Source organism: Peromyscus californicus, unplaced genomic scaffold (genome assembly GCF_007827085.1).
Source record: "Peromyscus californicus insignis strain IS unplaced genomic scaffold, ASM782708v3 Scaffold_18__1_contigs__length_77618521, whole genome shotgun sequence".
In the NCBI taxonomy this organism is placed as follows: Eukaryota; Metazoa; Chordata; class Mammalia; order Rodentia; family Cricetidae; genus Peromyscus; species Peromyscus californicus.
In genome coordinates this window covers 55623731-55641748 of record NW_026294480.1, presented here as the reverse complement: position 1 = coordinate 55641748, position 18018 = coordinate 55623731, and positions in this window count along the sequence as shown.

Here is an 18018-nt window from a genome sequence, read left to right as displayed (position 1 = left end):
GATGGCTGAACAGACAGGGAAGCCAGTGCATTTAGTAACCTGAAATTAAATGTTGCTACTGTCCGACTCACAAGATGCTCTGGACTTCGGGAGATAGAGGGAAGCCGATTGAAAAGTAAGATAGGAAGCCGGTATCTCCTGAGGCTCAGCCTCTTTGTGGCCCAGCTTAAACCTTCAGTCTTTGGGGCTCTGGTTGATTGGAATGAGTTTAGGCTGATAAATTCCAGGAGCTCCTCCCCCTCCACATAATTCCCATCCCCACCCATGACCAGAAATGAAATTGCTCTCTGGGAACCAGTTCCATTTTGAACGGCATGTGGTTTCTAACACTCTTTCAGTGAAACGCCATTGGAAGACTCCTTCATAACCTAAAGTCCTTGAGCCTGTAATTAAATCCTGTGTAATCAAAGAACATTACAGAATAACCACCAAAGTACACAATTTCTATATTCCTCGACAGAGCAATCATCATTTACCACCAAAGCAATGCCCTGAAGCTATCGGACAATCATTTCCATTTTGGAAATTGGCTTGACTTCCTTGTTGCACATAAAGGCCCTGCCCAGGGTGTGTGCTCAGCACCAAGAACTGCAAGGCATTCTTACTGATGGCTAGTGTGGGTTTCTGTGCAAAATCAGGACTCTGCTGGGAAGGGACAGGGGAGATGGGGCAAATAATAGGCTAGCTGTGGTTGTCCTCAATTAATCTTCTATGTACCCCATAATCTGGAGGAAATTGGAGTGGTTGCCAATTCCAAATGGAGAAATTCTACCTTGAAACAACAACAACAACAACAAAAAAAAATCTATGAACTTCAGGGTAAAGCCATAACGAAGAGCAGTACAATGCCTTCAATGCCTCACTTCTTGTTTTTCCTGAACAAACGCACGTCGGTTGTGAAGCGTCACTGTTCAATGTCTTCTGTAACTCTCCACCTCCTTTGCCTCACCTCCACCACGTCACTTTACAAGGTGGCTAATGAAAAAAGCACATGTCCTTGTGCTTTCTCGTTCATGCACGTGTCCCTTTAGAGATAGCGTGGGTGGAGGGAAAGAGGGAAGGTAGGTAGTCTCTGCATTGTGCAGCCATGGGCTGAAGAGTGAAAGGGCTGAAATCTAAAGGGTTGTCGGATACTTCTGCATTCTTTATTGCTCATGTCAACTACAAAATTGAAAATCCCTCTCTCCTCCCTCCACTCAAGAATGTCTGCTGTTGATTGAGAATAAAGACAAGTCCAAGCCCCTTAATTTAAAACCCCCTAAACTCAACAGAAGATGTACTGGCTCCTCTAAGTGAAAATGCAGAGAGAGCAATGACCAGGTGTGGTGGCTCCATACATTATGACTGTCTTGGCTATGGTGGGTGTAAAAAAATCCTCCCAAACTGATTTCATTTCTAAGTCATTATAGATACAGCCACTAGAGTTCTAGACATCATGGTATGTCCATCCTGACATTCAGCCTGACTGGATCACTTGGTCTATACTGTCCTCATCTGGGTGATTATGATCAGGTAAATAGAATGCTAGTTGTCCTCATTAACTAATTAATTAAAGATAATCCCTAGATCATGAACTGTTAGGTTGAGCCATAGGGAACTACAAACAGCCAAAGATCTTTGACTCATGAACAGAATTTTCACACGGTTGAACCTAGTAAATGAGGTGTGTGGAGGAAAGGATGAAACCCTGGAATAGTGGGCAAGAAACCAACAAGTCTGATGACCTGGCATTTTGGGGAATCGTGGGTAGAGGTGGCTCTGGGAATTCTTCCTTAGTTGGCTTTGCTGTACATTAGCTGTGTCCACTTGGTTAAATTTCCCAATCTCTGCACCTTCGTTTCCATCTGGGCAAGTTACCGTTGTCACAGCACCTGTGTTTGGGGAGTCAATAATAAATACAATCTTCCAAACGATACCTGGCTCTTGGCAGATAGCAGCTATTCGTTCTTGTGTGGTTTTTGTTATTTCTGGGCAAACGTGATGTCCCCATTTGTCAACACCCTGGTGCCTCATTCATGCATGGGTGACGTTCCGTCTTGTAACTCGTTTCGGTGGCTGTACTCTCCAAGCGTTCTGGGGGTTATTAAAAATGGGAATGCTCCTCCAGTCGCATTTCAGCACACTGAAAAAGGGTCTTTTTCATTTGTGTGCTCACCCACAGAGGCTGCAATCACCGACTCTGGAAACCAATTAGAGTCAGTGAATTACCCACGGACATAAAATTAATGAAATTTTCTGACATAATTGTTTTCTAGAATGCACAAGGTAACCAGCGAGGCACCGACTCAAATGAAATGACTAGCTTCATCAGCTTCTCAATCCCCACCTGGGGCCAGGCCTCTTCCTCCTTCTCTACCTTCTAAGGAGGCTTTACTTTCTTTGATTTGATTGTTTGCAAAATCCTGGCCCTCAGTGTAAACAGCATTTTGGGAAGGTCATCTGAGCACCTCCATCTGCACCTGCACAGATTCATGCCACAAGTATCCCAGACCAGGTGGGCAGCTACACTAGCCGAACAGCCCGGGAAGGCCACCCCTCATTCTTCTCCTTTGGTGGAAGCTAGGCTGTTTTAACTAGCCTGGCTATAGGCAAGGGAAGACTGGGAAGCAGGATGAGTATAGGACAGAGGGTGGTCCTAGAAGATAAGCAACAGCTACCCATTTCCCAGGCTCCCACAAAACAAACGGCCTCTCTGAGAAACGGAACATGAGCAGAGGCAAGCAGATTTCTTCTTCCATAAAGTGAGCTTTTTAGATGATGTGACCTTTTCCATCATGCCTCACTCCAGATTTTGAGAGCTCAAGGACAGGGGAGCCTTGGAGACAGCTCCCTTTTAATTTTTTCTAGTTCAATTCTAAATTCATCTACTAACTAACATCCAAGGGCCAGACACCAAAGCCTTACTAGACCCCTCCCTGCTTTGGACTTATAGAGAGTATCCATCAAGATGCCTGCACAACACAGTTCAAAAGCAATTTGGACCAGGTATTGTGATTTAGAGTTCTTGTCAGAGCTCGAAACACACTGCCCCATACCATGGTACCATCCCATCTGCTACTTTGAGCTGAAGGAAATTAGAAGGACCTGGGAAATGAGTTCTTTGACCTCCACCCGCCCTGTTTGTTCACTTCCTCTCTCAAAGCAGACCACAGGAAGAACTCCCCTTCTCCAAGATAGATCACAGAAACCATGCCTTTTCTTTCCCCAAGCCAGCAATCACACCTAGAAACATCACTCCAACCTTCCTGTGTCTTTCTGTGTAGGAGCTGGCTATAAAAGAAGCCAATAGCCTGTATAGGCAGAAGTTTCTGTCCCGCCAGCAGTTCCCAGATAAATACACTGAGGCTTATATTAATTATAAATGACCAGCCAACAGCTCAGGCTTGTTACTACCTAACTCTTACATTTAAATTAACCCATATTTCTTATCTAAGCTTTGTCATGTGGCTTGGTACCATCTTGCTTCTCTCTGCCATCTGCTGGTGATTTCTGACTCCACCCTTCTTCCTCCCAGCATTCTCAGTTTGGCTTTCCCACCTATCCTATTCAGCTATTGGCCAGTCAGCTTCTTTACTGAGCCAATCACAGTGACAAATCTTCACAGTGTACAAAGGGATTATTCCATAGCAAGCCTTCTTGTCTGATGGGTCATGAGACCCTTCTCCCTGAGGAGCTCTGTCTCATCCCCAGAAAGGAGGAACTCCATACAGAGAGGACAAGAAGCACCTGAACACAGAGGCCCGTGGATCTCCCCTCTTAGTTGATCACTATCAAAGCACACCTCTTGCTTCAATCACGTTTCCACATGACTGTCTATTCTTCATTGAACATAAAGAGCTTTCTCCCAGGTTTTGGGGGTATTGACCTCTGAACACTCTGAATTACATAAAGCTTTATTAAATGCATTTGTATGTTTTTCTCTTGTTAGTCTGTCTTTGTCAGCTTTTATTTTCAGACCTGACCAGCAACCTGAAGAGCGTTGAGGAAACTTACCTAAAAACACCTGTCTGAATAACAAAACCATTCTGTAATATCACCCTGTAAAGCCTGCTTGTCATCACCATTAAAATATCAGTCCGCCTTACTATGTAGGGACTCTGATCAGACAATTTGCCCAAGCATTTGTCTGTGTTATCCCACTGAGCTCTGCCGTAACTGTCTGCGTGAAGAGATACCAGACCTAGTCTGTGTATAAGAATGCTAAAGTTCAAAGACATTACGTTATAGCCCGAGTTCATACAACTAAAAACACATGATATGATGGACCTGAAAAGAGGTGCCTGCCTCTAAAGACTGAATCCTCTTCATTTTGAAAGTGTTCCTGATATAGGTCTTGTGGGGTCAAACACAGACCACACATGGTTCTTTGGGCCTTCTCACAGTACCCCATACCCAGCTGAGCATGGACTTGAACCTTATTTTCATTTCTCTATTGGTCATTTAGAGCTACAGCTTCTAAAGTCAGCTGGACTGTAGATATGACTTCCAACAGCTGCCCTGTCCATTTCTGGCTTTCATCCCATCTTATTATTCTGCTTGTACTACCATCCATGGCGACTGTGCACCAAACAAAAAGGAAGAACTGTTAGTTTTGGGGAGCTATCACAGGTATGAAATGAATCTAGAAAATTTGGCTCTCAGCCTGATGAAACTTGAGGAATCAGCAAGCACATGTTGTTGGTCAAGTTTGGAGAGTTGTCAAAAGATCTGTGGCTCCTTAGCTTCTGTTCCACATTCTTTGGGTGCTTGGCAGCCCGGTCAAGTGCCGAGCATTAAATTTAACTTTCCTGTCCTGTTAGCATCCCAGGGTCATTAAATGCACTGAGGTTCATGGTAATTCATCTTACTCAACATTTTCACAGCTCAGTAAGCATGCATTCATTACCATGGACATCATGTTAATGTTTAACAAACATAGCTGGTGATGTTTCCATTTTCACTCACCTGTCATGAAATATACTATGTGTATACAAATAAACAATTCATGCAGAGATGATGTTTCCCCCTTTGTCTCGGGAAAAGACAGTCAAGGCTCGCCAGTTGTCTTAGGTGAGAAGAGCCTCTGTGTTTAGACTCTGAGTAACTGGGAGTCCCAGCTCTGGTGAGGCCTCCGTTAGCTCAAGACCCACAGGAGCACAGCGTGCCTGGCGCTTCCCCGCGTAATAACGCCACTTCTCATTCCCTCAGGATATGTGTCTACAGTTTGTGCAGCACTCTTTCTTGTGTTTACAGTCTGTGGTTGCTGGTTCAGCAGGTTACTCAGTCACGTGAACAGGCACTTCTGTTGCACAAAAGTTTATGCTGTGGTTCGTTCTGTGCCTTTTTGATTTTTCTTGCACTTTTTTTCTTGAGGTGGTGTGCCCTCTGTTAACACTGTGCAACTGTCTGACTGTGGTTCAGCACCAGGAGGCCATGGTCCATTGGCCATCTTCTACAAAGACCGGTAGACAAGGCAAGCTGGCTATGTGAGCCACAGGAGGGTGTCCTTAAATGTGTGAAAAATATAAGCTGTTCCTTACTTCTGGTTGCCTCACGTTGACCTTCTGAGGTAAGAATTTAAAGATGGAATCATAGATTCCTGATGTTCTCCACTCTGCAAGTTCAGCAGTCTTCTATGTGGAACATGAAAAAAGATACAAACTGCCACAAACCTTGTCCCTCAGATACACATGTTATAAAGAGGACCCAGCACCAATATCTATATAGCCTACAATGAACTTCAATTCTTTATTATCCTGCCTCTATCTCTAAAGGGCATGGCCATCACGTTTGGCTTCAAATGCCTTCTTTCTTTCCTTCCTCCCTTCCTTCCTTTTCTTTACTTTCTTTATCCCTTCTTTTCCCTCTTTCTCAGAAAGTGAAGGCAATGTTGACCCAGAATGCCATTCCAATGTTCTATCGGGATGAGGCATGAAGCTTCCATATCTTTACAGCACACTCTTCATTCTCTACTTTCTCTCCAGCTCTGAGGCACAGAGTTAAAAATAAAGTAAAAGAAGAAAATACACTAATATATTTAGCCAATCTGATGTAGCCATCTTTACATTGTCTTTGTGTTGAATGAAAAATGAAAATAGACATTCATGTAGAGATATAATTGGGGCATCGGAACATTTGGAAATACCCTGGAGTTTTCCTCTTCAAATTATGGAAAGATAAATAGAGTGAGGTTACACACTTCACTTGGAGATGGGAAATAGATGTTGTAGATGAGAAATCTACGTCTTGTTTTCCCTCCCCAGCTTTTGTTCCTTTGAGACAGTGTCTTGCTATGTAGCTGTGGCTGGCCTCAACTTCACAATCCTGCTTCAGCTTCTTCTAAGATTAGAGGTGTGTACCACTATACCCAGGCATATACATGTGTTTAACAGGGAAAAATGTCTCTGAGTGAAGAACACAGACCAATTCTCCATTATGAAGCAAAGTTAACTCTGATAAAGATTGTAGCCAGTGAATTGGTCAGGAGTACATTCAGCTGCAAGTAATAGAACATTCTAAAGTACTGCTCAAGTGAAGTGTGTGAGGAGCTCCACACAGCTGTCCAATTCTGCCTTGCTATTTCATCATCTAATTTAGGGCTTTTTTATGTTCATGGTTGAGAAGCATCTTGCACACATTTTAGGCAGAAGAAAAGGGATAAAAGGGGGCCCAGGGACCTCTGTCATGTCCTCCTAACCAGGACACACTCACAGCTTTACTAGTGTCAAGAAAACTGGGAAATCGAGGTCTAGCCACTAGAGGTGCGAGAGTCAGAGGGAGAAGAAGACACACGAAGAATATACGAATGAGACTCCATCTTATCTCCATGACCGGAGCATGGAAAGCTATGTTTAAAAGATGTAAGGATGGGGCTGGAAAGATGGCTCAGAGGTTAAGAGCACTGGCTGCTCTTCCAAAGGTCCTGAGTTCAATTCCCAGCAACCACATGGTGGCTCACTATCACCTGTAATGAGATCTGGTGCCCTCTTCTGGCCTGCAGAGATGTGTGCAGGCAGAACACTGTATACATAATAAATAAATAAATAAATCTTAAAAAAAAAAGAAAATATACGAAATGTTTACTTATTTAAAAAAAAAAGATGTAAGGATGGAAATGCCATTAGAAACTTTTATGAATGTATGTGAACACTCCAAGTCCTTTGTTTATATGGACTTGTAGACATGTAAAGTTGGTACTCTTGGACCATGGCAGTAGCCTGAATCGTCCCAGGCTGAAACTTCATGTGTGGAAGGAGTCACTTTGATGATTATCAGAATCCAGGGTAACAAACAGCATGCACCTCAAAACCAGGCCATACTTTCCTCCAGTAGGTTGCAAGTAGGACTGTTGAATAAATAATACAATTTTATTTCTTTGTAAGAAATCACCCTAGAGAAAAACCTAACAAGCTTTATAAATGACTTTAGTCCTGTATTTATAGAATCATCAAGAGTACTTGAATTTTTTGATCACACTTTATTACAGAGCATGGAGGACACTCATATTGTAATAATATTGGCAGCGCTGTAGCTTCATCAAGGCTTCAGATTATATCTCTGGTGAATTCCAGGGTCTCCTCTGTATAATAAACCACTAGCTGTATGGTTGCAGAGCAAAGTGCTACCCTTAGGGAATCAGGGCAGAGATTGATGTGGGCTATACTGGTTAGAAAAATGCACTACTCACTTCTGGAGCTAATGGACACACAAGAAGATATGTTCAAAGGCTAGATCATTTTCAAAAGAACAGCAACATCTCATTTCAGATGCCCGTCAACTCCTCCTGTCTGGTACACTTTTGGGAAACACCAAAACAAACCCAAAATGCCACTAGGGTAGCCAAAACAGGTCTCACAGAGTCAATGTACTGAAGTATAAATATTTTATTTCAAAGGACACCTCACTCTGAGTCTATTTATTCTAGCTTTGTTTAAAAGTTTGCGAAGAGTGATTATCTGGTCTCTTCATCCAAAGTTGAGTAGGGATGAATGACAAGTTCAAGAAAAAAAGCATGAAAGCTAGCCTGTTGGTAGCAGCAAGAAATTACAGGAACAGAATGAACCCAGGGAAGGAAAAAGGAATCTTCTAAAACCCAAGACCAAGAATTGCAAAGGCATCGCTCTGTAGTGCCATTGGTGAAGGACATCGATAATACTTAAGGAAGCCCTGGGTTGCTACAGTTTCTGCCATCTTTAACATTCAAATGTTCAACAACAATAAAAGGTTGACTTGAGGCTGTCAAAACGGCTCACTTGAATTCAGTTCCTGAACCCACACAGTAAGACAGAAACGGCTCCCAAAAGGTGGCCTCTGGCCTCTCGGTGTGGGCCGCGCATGCACATACCTCCTCCCCCATTCGTTTTTAAAAGGAAGATTAACTTGAATTGAAGAAGATCAGCATGTAGGAAATCAGAGAAATATGTCCAACATTCCAAGAAAGATCTTTACTTAAATGACTAGCATTTCTCTTATTCTTATTCAGCATAAGCCTCAATTATCTGGAAAATTCTCATGGAGAACTCAATTCCTGGGTAAAATCAGGAAAAACGTTATTGCACCCCTGTAACTGAAGTTTTGCATGTATGTTCAGTTTGTGCAAACATGAGAAAACAATCAATGTTCAGAGAGATAGTCATCCCTTTTTAATTATAACCCATTTCAGCCAAACTGTAAATATGGCCATACTTGAACACACATTGAAATAAACATGTTTAAGCATATTTATTGACCCATACCAACTCCTTAAGTTCATTTGATTCCAGTGTGAATTGCTTCCAAAGCACTTGCACCCCCCCCCTTTCTCTCACATATAACATAGGCTGAGCTAGACATTACCAGACAGAAAACAGAGCAACCAAAATATATCACTCATTTACCGCAAGCATATGGAGCACTCAAACATGTTTTAATCAGTGTGGTCCAAGTGAACCACAGAATGGCAACGCTTCACTTCCAGTAAATGCACATTAAGTATTTCCCATTAGAGAAGTATCAAGTAACAGTCTCGAAATCAGGCCTTTCCAAATGAGTTTTCTACTCAATAACCCTAATGCTTAAAAGGGTACGCATTATATGGTGCTTGGTAGCCCAGCAGGATATGATACTGGGCTACTTGGCAATCTGTCCTTCTCACATGCCTTTGATAGCAAGAAAACTTTCTCCCCCAACTCTGGTGGAAGAAGAGCCTGCCTTTATTGGGTGGCTTCTGTCAAGAGTTCCTGGTTAGGTGGAATGGCACTGTCTGTCCCAGGCACAGCAAAGGGGACAACCCTTGTGACCATTGCTCTGGAGGTGGTATAGAAAAAAAGAGAAAATAAGTATCTGCCTGTGACTATGAGTGCTTGGCAATTCCCAGCATCTGCAGGACCAGGGTTTGGGGAAAGCAAAAGATTAAAGAAGGAATCTGTGGCTAAAGACAAAGGAAACTATTAACCCTGATTCATCATCTTCATAATGACTATATTACCTGTTCCTTTTTACAGCACTTCATATGAATGAAGCCCTCTGCCAAGAATTTTACATGCATAGATGCTCTCATTTAATTCCATGAGGTAGCTATTATTTTTGTTCTTAGGGAAACAGAAGACTAAGGAGACTCACCCAAATGGTAAAATTACTATGTGAACCCAGCCATCTGACTCCAAACTCACTAATCCTTCCTCTTTCTGGCTTGTATCCTGCCATGTCCAGATGTCAGGTCCCCGATGTCCTCTCAATCTCCTTTTGTGTCATGCCCAAGGGCAGTGGGACAAGTAGAAGAGACCCATAGTTGAACTGTAGAGAAAGGACTCTCCTCGTTGTATCTGTTCTTATGCACAAGATCAGGCACCCAGATCCAGCTATCATCAGCTCGAGGAAAGTTTGCACAACACTGTGGTTTCTTATTAACCACCTGCCAATCATCCCAAACATGCCCGCCATGATCCTTTTTATCCCCCCATAAAGTAGATTCATTCTACTGAAACCATTCAGCATCACCTTCTTTTGGGCCCCAGGTCCCAGATCTTCATTCATTAACATCATCCTTTTCATTCTTTGTTCCATGGAAATGGGGCCAAAAGCTCAGGATGGCCAGGATGAAGACATGTGCCATCAGGAAAGAGGCAGTAGGACAACTGGTCACCCCTTCTGTGTGACATCTGTCCCATCTCTGCTCACCATTTGTTTTAAGCTTGGGGGGAAAGGAAGACCTAATGTGCTGTCCTTGTCAGTCTGACTTCCGGAGTCTGCTTTCTAGTCCTTGCCCTTGTTCATTAGGGACAGAGTCCATTCATTTACTTGTCAGCTTGGTGTTTTCTACTAAGATCTGAGCTGTTAGGTGACTTGCAGACTTAGGGGACCAGTCAACCCTAACCCCTATGCTCTCCTCCTTCCTGACTTACCAGCACACCCTTTTATTATAGTTGCCTTCTTCTTAAACCCATAAATAACCCTCAGCTTCCCGTGGTCTCTGCCAGGGTTGCCCCCTAGTTGAGGAATTGCTCCATGCCCCAGGCTCGTGGGAATCAACCTGAGCTAGCTAACTTTTCCCACCTCCCCCAACTTATCACCTACACCTTCAAAGCTGGCCCTGGCTCATCCCACACAATGGGTTGAGGGGAAGGGAGGGAAATCGGATCTTCTGGAGTCTGGAACAGCTAAGTGATTGGTGTGGAACCCTGGGAGCTAGAGGACTATCAAGGTCAGCCCCAGGGTGAAGAGCTGCTTGGGCAGGGCTAGGCCTGGGAGCTGCAGCCAGAAGGTCCAAGGGGTTGAACAGGAGTGAAAATGCTCAGGCCCGGGGTGAAGAGAGGTGGGAACCTGGAGAAGGAATGAGTCACACGGATAACATGGTGCCTGGAGCCAATCCAAAGGAGGGGCCTGGTCCAAGCAAGTCAAGGCAGGAGAAGCAGGAGTCTGAGGTGAGTCCAAGGGCAGATATCAGGGATGGGGAATAGGGAAGAGGAGGGGTACAGAGAGTCATCCTTAAAACAAGATGGGATGCGGGATGACACACAGGAGCTGAGTCTTCATTCTGCTATTTAGATAGCATTCTGTGTGTGTGTGTGTGTGTGTGTGTGTGTGTGTGTGTGTGTGTGTGTGTGTGTTGTGTATGTTGTGTATGTGTGTTTGTATGTGTGTGTTTGTGTATGTATGTGTATGTTGTGTGTGTACGCTGTGTGTATGTGTATGTTGTATGTGTGTTTGTGTGTGTATGTGTGTATATGTTATGTATGTGTTTGTATATGTGTGTGTGTGTTTGTTATGTTGTATGTGTGTTTGTGTATGTTGTGTGTATGTGTGTGTTTGTGTATGGGGTGTGTGTGTGTGTGTGTGTGTGTGTGTGTGTGTGTGTGTGTGTGTGTTCTTTCTAGAAGCCTGGCAGTACACGGGGTATAAAAACACTGAGTGGTTTCTGCTACTTCTCTCTGGTCTGAGATGTTGATTGGAATGCTTCTCCAGAACAGATGACTTTACCTTTGCCCCGTGACTATTTCTCTGACAATAAGTTAGGTGGCAAACTTGGGCTCAGATCCTAATTTTCCTGGTTAATGGGAAGTTGAACTGTATTTGATTAGTATGTACTCAAAAAAGAACACATCCGTATTGTCCCACCTGATATCACATGAGCCTGGACAAATTAGCATGCTTCTTCATGCCTTGGTTTTCTGTAAAAGGCAGGTGACAGCATCAGTCAGTGGCAATTAGATGAAGATACACATTTTAAGATCTTTGGTATAATGTCTTCTACCTAGTAAACCTCAATAAATATCAGTCATAGTTATCTTCCATTTTCAGTAAGTAATAATCACTTCAGTATGAATTTGACTCTGAATGTTCCTGACCAAGCAACACACAGAACCTACTCAGTGGTCCAAAGCACAGAGTAAAATGTGTTCTGTCTCTAACTACAACTGCAACAAAGCACATGCTTAAGATTCAACGTGATCTTTGAATCCCATCTTTACTGGCAAATAAACTCATCCACAGCCCTGAGCCTCATCCACCTATCAATAAGCTAAGGTTGACAATACCAGCAGACTCACCTGTGAGGTATGAGCATAACACACGATCCATGTGAGTGCATGAGGAATGGAGTCCTTATGGGCAGAGGTCTCAGTATTGATTTGGGCCTGTTCTGGGATTACAGCTCCCAGCATGAGGTCACACCAACTCTTCCACAGGAAGAATGTTAAACCCCTTTGTCTGTTTATCCCGAGCTCTTCCAGACCCTAGGATGCCTCTTGCTGAGAGGTCCTGGGTTTTACTGCACTGCCTGCCATTGGCTAGTTTGGGTGAGAGGTTGGTTGTTCCATTTCATGTCAATCTGCAAGGTGATGTGACTTGGAACAACTCTGATATGCTTGTGGCTTTTGAATTTCAGATTAGGAAGGAATTCTTGGCAGGAGGAGATTTTTCTCATCTAAAATAGAACAGCTCTATTTATTTATTTGAAGGCTCCTTAGGTTTGTGGACAGGCGGCTCTCAAGAAGGAGATGGTTGATGGTTTCAGAAGAGGATCACACTGAGGCACAATGAGAACATTTTCTTCCATTTGCAGATGGATCACAGAACTTGGTGCGAAGAGCCTCCAAGACAAGACGCACAGTGGGCACAAAGGAGGCCAGTGTCTGGAGGTGCTTGCCTGAGGTTGGTTGGCCTGTTCCTTTTCCAAGGATGGAGCTGATTGATACCAACAGCCCTGCGGCCAGGTTACATGTTGCTACTACAAAACTTGTTATGTCATCTCAGAGAAAAATATCTGCACAAACACGCCAACTTTCTTCAGTAAAATCAAAGGCCCATGCCTCCCTTTCATCTTTCTGGCTCTGTGGAGCCCCGGCTCCCAAGTTGCCACATGTGGCTCGCTCTTGGCATCGAGATGGGTGGGGTTTATCAGCTCAAAAGATGGGGATCACGCCAAGATGCACGAACTGCACTGGCCACATGTAAGCTGCTACAGTCATTAAATTTACACTAGAGGACACGGAGAGGGACGAGGGCAGCTTCCTTTTGGCTGACCCTGTAGTATAAGGGGGAGGGCATTTTAAATGACTGGGTTTAAGAAAAGCTGCTGAGCTCAATGGGCTGATCAAGTTTGGGATGTCTTTTTTTCCCTTTGATATTATAGAATGCATGACTTCAAGGTGATTTTTTTATGGTATTTATGGCCACTTGCTCACAAGCCCAAGAAGAAAATTAGAGCTGGGATTTGGGGATTTTTCTGTCTCATGCAGCACCACTTCTCACTCCTAACCCATTAGGAGTTCTTGTGATATCCAATTTTAAGACCTCCAGAAGGCCCTGCTAGAAGGAAATTATTCATTCCCCTCTCAGCCTAGGCTGAGACATACTGGTCTTGGCCCAGGAAATAGATGGGAAGAAATTAGTATTTCCACATGTTCAACTACCAGCCAGTGTCTCAGCCTCTTGATGAGCTGTCATATACTGGATCTATAAGCCCGTGTCCCTCCTAACAGTACCACCTTCCTAGGAGGTAGCTGGTACTCGAACAATGACAAATGTCACCGTTTTTTTGTTGGTGAGTTGCTGTGGTGAACCAGCAGGTGACCTTGAGCCATGTGCTTAACCGTCTCTAGAGGAACGGCAGCTTGAGGCTGCCCATCTTTCCTGGTTCCTTCTTGAGGCTCAGTGGAGCAGCCGTCAGCAATACCCAGATGAACTCACTAAACTCAGGAGCCTGATGCCAGGGCGAAAAGAGAGAAATGATGAAAGACCGGAGAAGCAGCGAGTTAATGAGGAGAGGGAGCCAGTGTGAAGGGCCGCTCTTCTCTCTCCTTGAGTGTGGGAAAGTGGTTTATCCCTGCCCTCTCAGCTACCCCTTAATGATATTCTGAGCACTAATAAGAGGCCTGGCATCTACAGCTAATTCCTCTGATTAAAAACTCTTCTCTCTGAATAGAAGTCTCAGCAAGGGAGTGGTGGGGATGGTGGATGCCAGTGCACAAGGGAGGGTCTGAAAGTGAGCCCCAAAGAGCAGCCATGCTGAAGATGGTGGAAGATTACCAAGCATTGACTGGGCACTCTCTAGTCTGGAGCTTGAGACAGGCCTCAAAATGACCTGATGGAGTAGATTTAATCCACCTGGCGCTGTAACAAAGTACCGTAGATTGAGTGGTTTACACACAACAGGAATTAATTTTCTCACGGTTCCAGAGGCTGAAGCCTGGTGGTGCAAGAGCAGTCAGGTTTGGGGTTCACAGCCTCTTCGGGAGTGCACACTAGTGTCTTTTTGCACTCTTGTACAGTATAAAGAGAAGCAAGAAATACCGTGTCCTCTCCCACATTATTTTGTTTTTCCAGATCAGATCCCACACTGTAGCCAGGCCTACAACTCCCTATGTAGAACAAGTTGGCCTTAAGTCAGGCCAGTCCTCCTGCTTCGGTGTCCTGAGTGCTGTGGTTGGCAGTGTGAGCATCCCACCCACTCCTCCTCCTGTTTTATAATGGCATTACATTAATCCTATGAAGATAGACCTACCCTTATTATTTCACTTAATATTCTTCCAAAGTCCCTACTTCCAAATACTATCAGATTGGGGTTAAGATTTCAACAGGGGAATTTTGAGAGAACACATTCAGTCCATAACGGAGGTAGATAAAATTTTGATCCCTGAGCTGGGCGGTGGTGGCGCACACCTTTAATCCCAGTACTTGGGAGGCAAAGGCAGACGGATCTCTGTGAGTTCGAGGCCAGCCTGGTCTCCAGAGCGAGTTCCAGGAAAGGCGCAAAGCTACACAGAGAAACCTTGTCTCAAAAAAACAAAACAAAAAACAAACAAACAAACAAACAAAAAAATTTTGATCCCTGGCCGCTGTAAGGAAACAAGGCACAGAAACAGTAATAATAACTTAAGGCCTCACAGGCAGTAAGCAGTTGAGCTGCCTTCATATCCATATCATCTAGCTCCAAACCTAGGCTTATAACCACTGCCCACTGCCCACTGCCCACTGCCTGCTGCCTTCCCTTTGAATCTGTTACAGCCCCTGGCTCAACTGCATCCTGCTGAAGCTCTTTCTGTGAAGTAGAGAAAATTATGTGGATAAATTTTGTTTCAGAGGCCAGGAGCCTCTCCAATACATTCTGGCTAGTAGGAATCTAAAAAATTCAGGATGAATAGATCTGGAGAGGTTTCTGTGCCCAGCCCCTGGACCTCCCTCACCCCACCACTCCTCATGCTCGGTTGCTCATCTCACTACTTCCTCTGGAGGAGTACTTTGGGACTTCAACACAAATGGCCATCCTGGCAGCGTAAACCACTGTAGAAGGTCTGTGGGCTTGGCATTATGCCAGCCATCCCTGGAGGCTAATTTATAATGTGATGCAGCCCAGATGAGTCCATCTGCAGGCATGTCACCTGCAGTTGTCAGAATTCTACAGTCCCCCCACAGCCCTTCCTCAGTCTTCAGTCAGGGTTGGAGTAAAGGGCAGGGTGCTTGGACCCAGAGAGAGCTACTCAAGGCAGCCAGCAGCACTCCGGCTTGTGGCAATTAGCAGAGTTCCTGTGGCTCCTTAAGTGATGTTGACGGACCCTTGTCTTTCGTTAAACTGCCTGAGAGCCGACCCCTTGATGGATCCCAGAGGGAAAATCAAGGAGGAGAGAGTTTACTGTCAGACACAGCCTACCAGCCACCAACTTCAGAATCACCTAAAAAATGATAATTAAATATTTCTCCAAGGAGCAAATTAAGATAAATACCCTAAGAGTCATTCCGCATAGATCTGTCTAGAAAATGTCCAATTAGCATGATATATATCACATTTCAAGGACTCAGGGGACTCTTTTTTTAAAAAAAAAAATGTTGTTGATACTCCAAACTTCTATGGAATCCTTTTTCTTTTTCTTTTTACATGTTCGGGAACAATCTGCTTTCTCAAGAGAAGCACCAGGGTATAATTTAGCAGACCAAAATCCTGTTCCAAGTCTGATTCTGAGAGGGAATGACTTCTTGAAAGCAGACAGAACTGAGGTTGATTTAGAACAGTGAATGGAACCGGATTAACTGGACAGAGCTCATTGTCAACTAAATCTGTGCCTACTGGTGGGTGATTAGGACAACCTTCCTGCATTTGCCTTCCTGTGAGAAAGAAAAGGAGCAGCCACTTTTTCTGGAAAGAAAGGAATGGTCCCCTTGTGCTGTTTTTTTCCACTGGCCTTCTAGAAGGTCCATCCAAGCAGACTTCCAGATAAACATCCCTTGGAGTAGTTTTATTCCAGGGGATTTAAAGTACTTGGAGTTGATCCTTGAGTGAAGTCCTTTACAAGTCCCACCTCGTTAATCCTCAGTGAGAGGGTGAGCTTTACAATTGAGCCATTATGTGGATGGGGAAAACTGACTGGGGAATTTTATGGCAACCGTGAAGGGCTAGAGATCCAGCCCCCAGGGCAGAGCTTCCCCCAACCTGGCTGCATAATGCTTTAAGACTATGAAGAATCCGCATTTTCTCAAAAGAAAATTCAGTTTCCTAAGGACCAAAGGTGGACCCAATTTTCCAACCTAAGGTTTTCAAACACCTCTCACATACCAGATCAAGAAAAGACCAATGCACTGCAGAATGGATCTTTATTTGGGTGTCTACAAGGAAAATGTGTCTAAAGCACATTTGGGGAAATTAAGAAAACAACAGGTAATGTCTTTGACACGTGAAATGCCTACCAAGATCTTTTTCCCAGCCCTGATCAAGGTTGATATAAAAATATGCTGCAGGGAGCGGAGACGAGACAGTGACTTTTCATCTCAATGCAAACTCCTCACGTTCAACATAGGGACTGCTTCACCCGTTCACCCGCCCTGCTTTTAGCCAGGAATAGATCATTTCTTACCCATCACGGAGAGGAGCATGGCAGAGTCCTCATTATCTCTTACCCATGCTTTCCAAATCAATCAGCTCCCTGCTATACTGCTGAGCTTTTTAATTTAAATGTCAGCTCAAGTTAGAGTTGTGCTTTCAAAAAAAAAAAACCGAGAGCCTCACTGACTTTGGTTTTGTTGGCCCGTCTATCACTTTTGGTTGACAGTGTTAAGTTCTAAGACTTCGTGCTGATACCGTTCCTAAAAACCTGGATTTGGTTCAAAAATTAGGATGCTCCAAATTACCTTTGTCTATAAAGTGCCACTTCTCAGAATGTCGAAACGGTGACTAAGTGCTTTGTCACCTTGAGATGACATTGTATAAAGTACCCTAAAAAGCTGGTGCTACCTGTGATATACAGTCTTTCTTTAATGGCCCTCTGCTCCAACGTCTTCCCCTTTCCTATGGTATTTCTAATTTGAGGAGGGGGGACAATTGTAATATTTCCCTTTCTTTAAAATGGATGTGTTAATGATGGATGGTGGTGGCGCACACCTTTAATCCCAGCACCTGGGAGGCAGAGGCCAGTGGATCTCTGTGAGTTCAAGGCCAGCCTGGTCTACAGAGCGAGATCCAGGACAGTCAGGGCTGTCCTGTCTCAAAAAAAGGAAAGAAAGAAAAAAGGAAAGGATGTGTTCCAATAACCCAGGAGACAGAGTCCCAAGTTGATTATAATAGAGCAGTCTACCCTCAATGACTTTCAAGCTTGCTCATTCCAAACTAGCTACCTAACACTAGGATTTGATTGACATTTCCTAGTGGACAGTCTCATTCATAGCATGGTCTTTCATTTGCCCACATCTTCTGCCCACTGAACACCAGGACTTCTTAGCAGTTCTTGAGGTATTGGTTCTCAGAACATGATACCCTAAAGTATGGCATGGTGGCTTGCTGTATACTTTGAACTGACAGAGACTGGAAGGACCTGGGAAGCAAGATATTACTAATTTCCCTTTGTCCCTTTCCTTCCCCAACATGAGCCACAGAAACCAAATCTTGTTTTCCCCCAAGGCAGGTTATGGAAACTAGAACTCAGCTCCAAAGCAAGCCAAAAGGCCACACTATTCTCTTCTCTTCACACTTTTTTTTTCTCATTTCAGGGTCCTTGCTTATTCGTGGGAAGAAGAAAATTGCAGAGACCAAGACCCCGAATGGACAGACCTTTCTGGCTCCCCGCCCCCAAT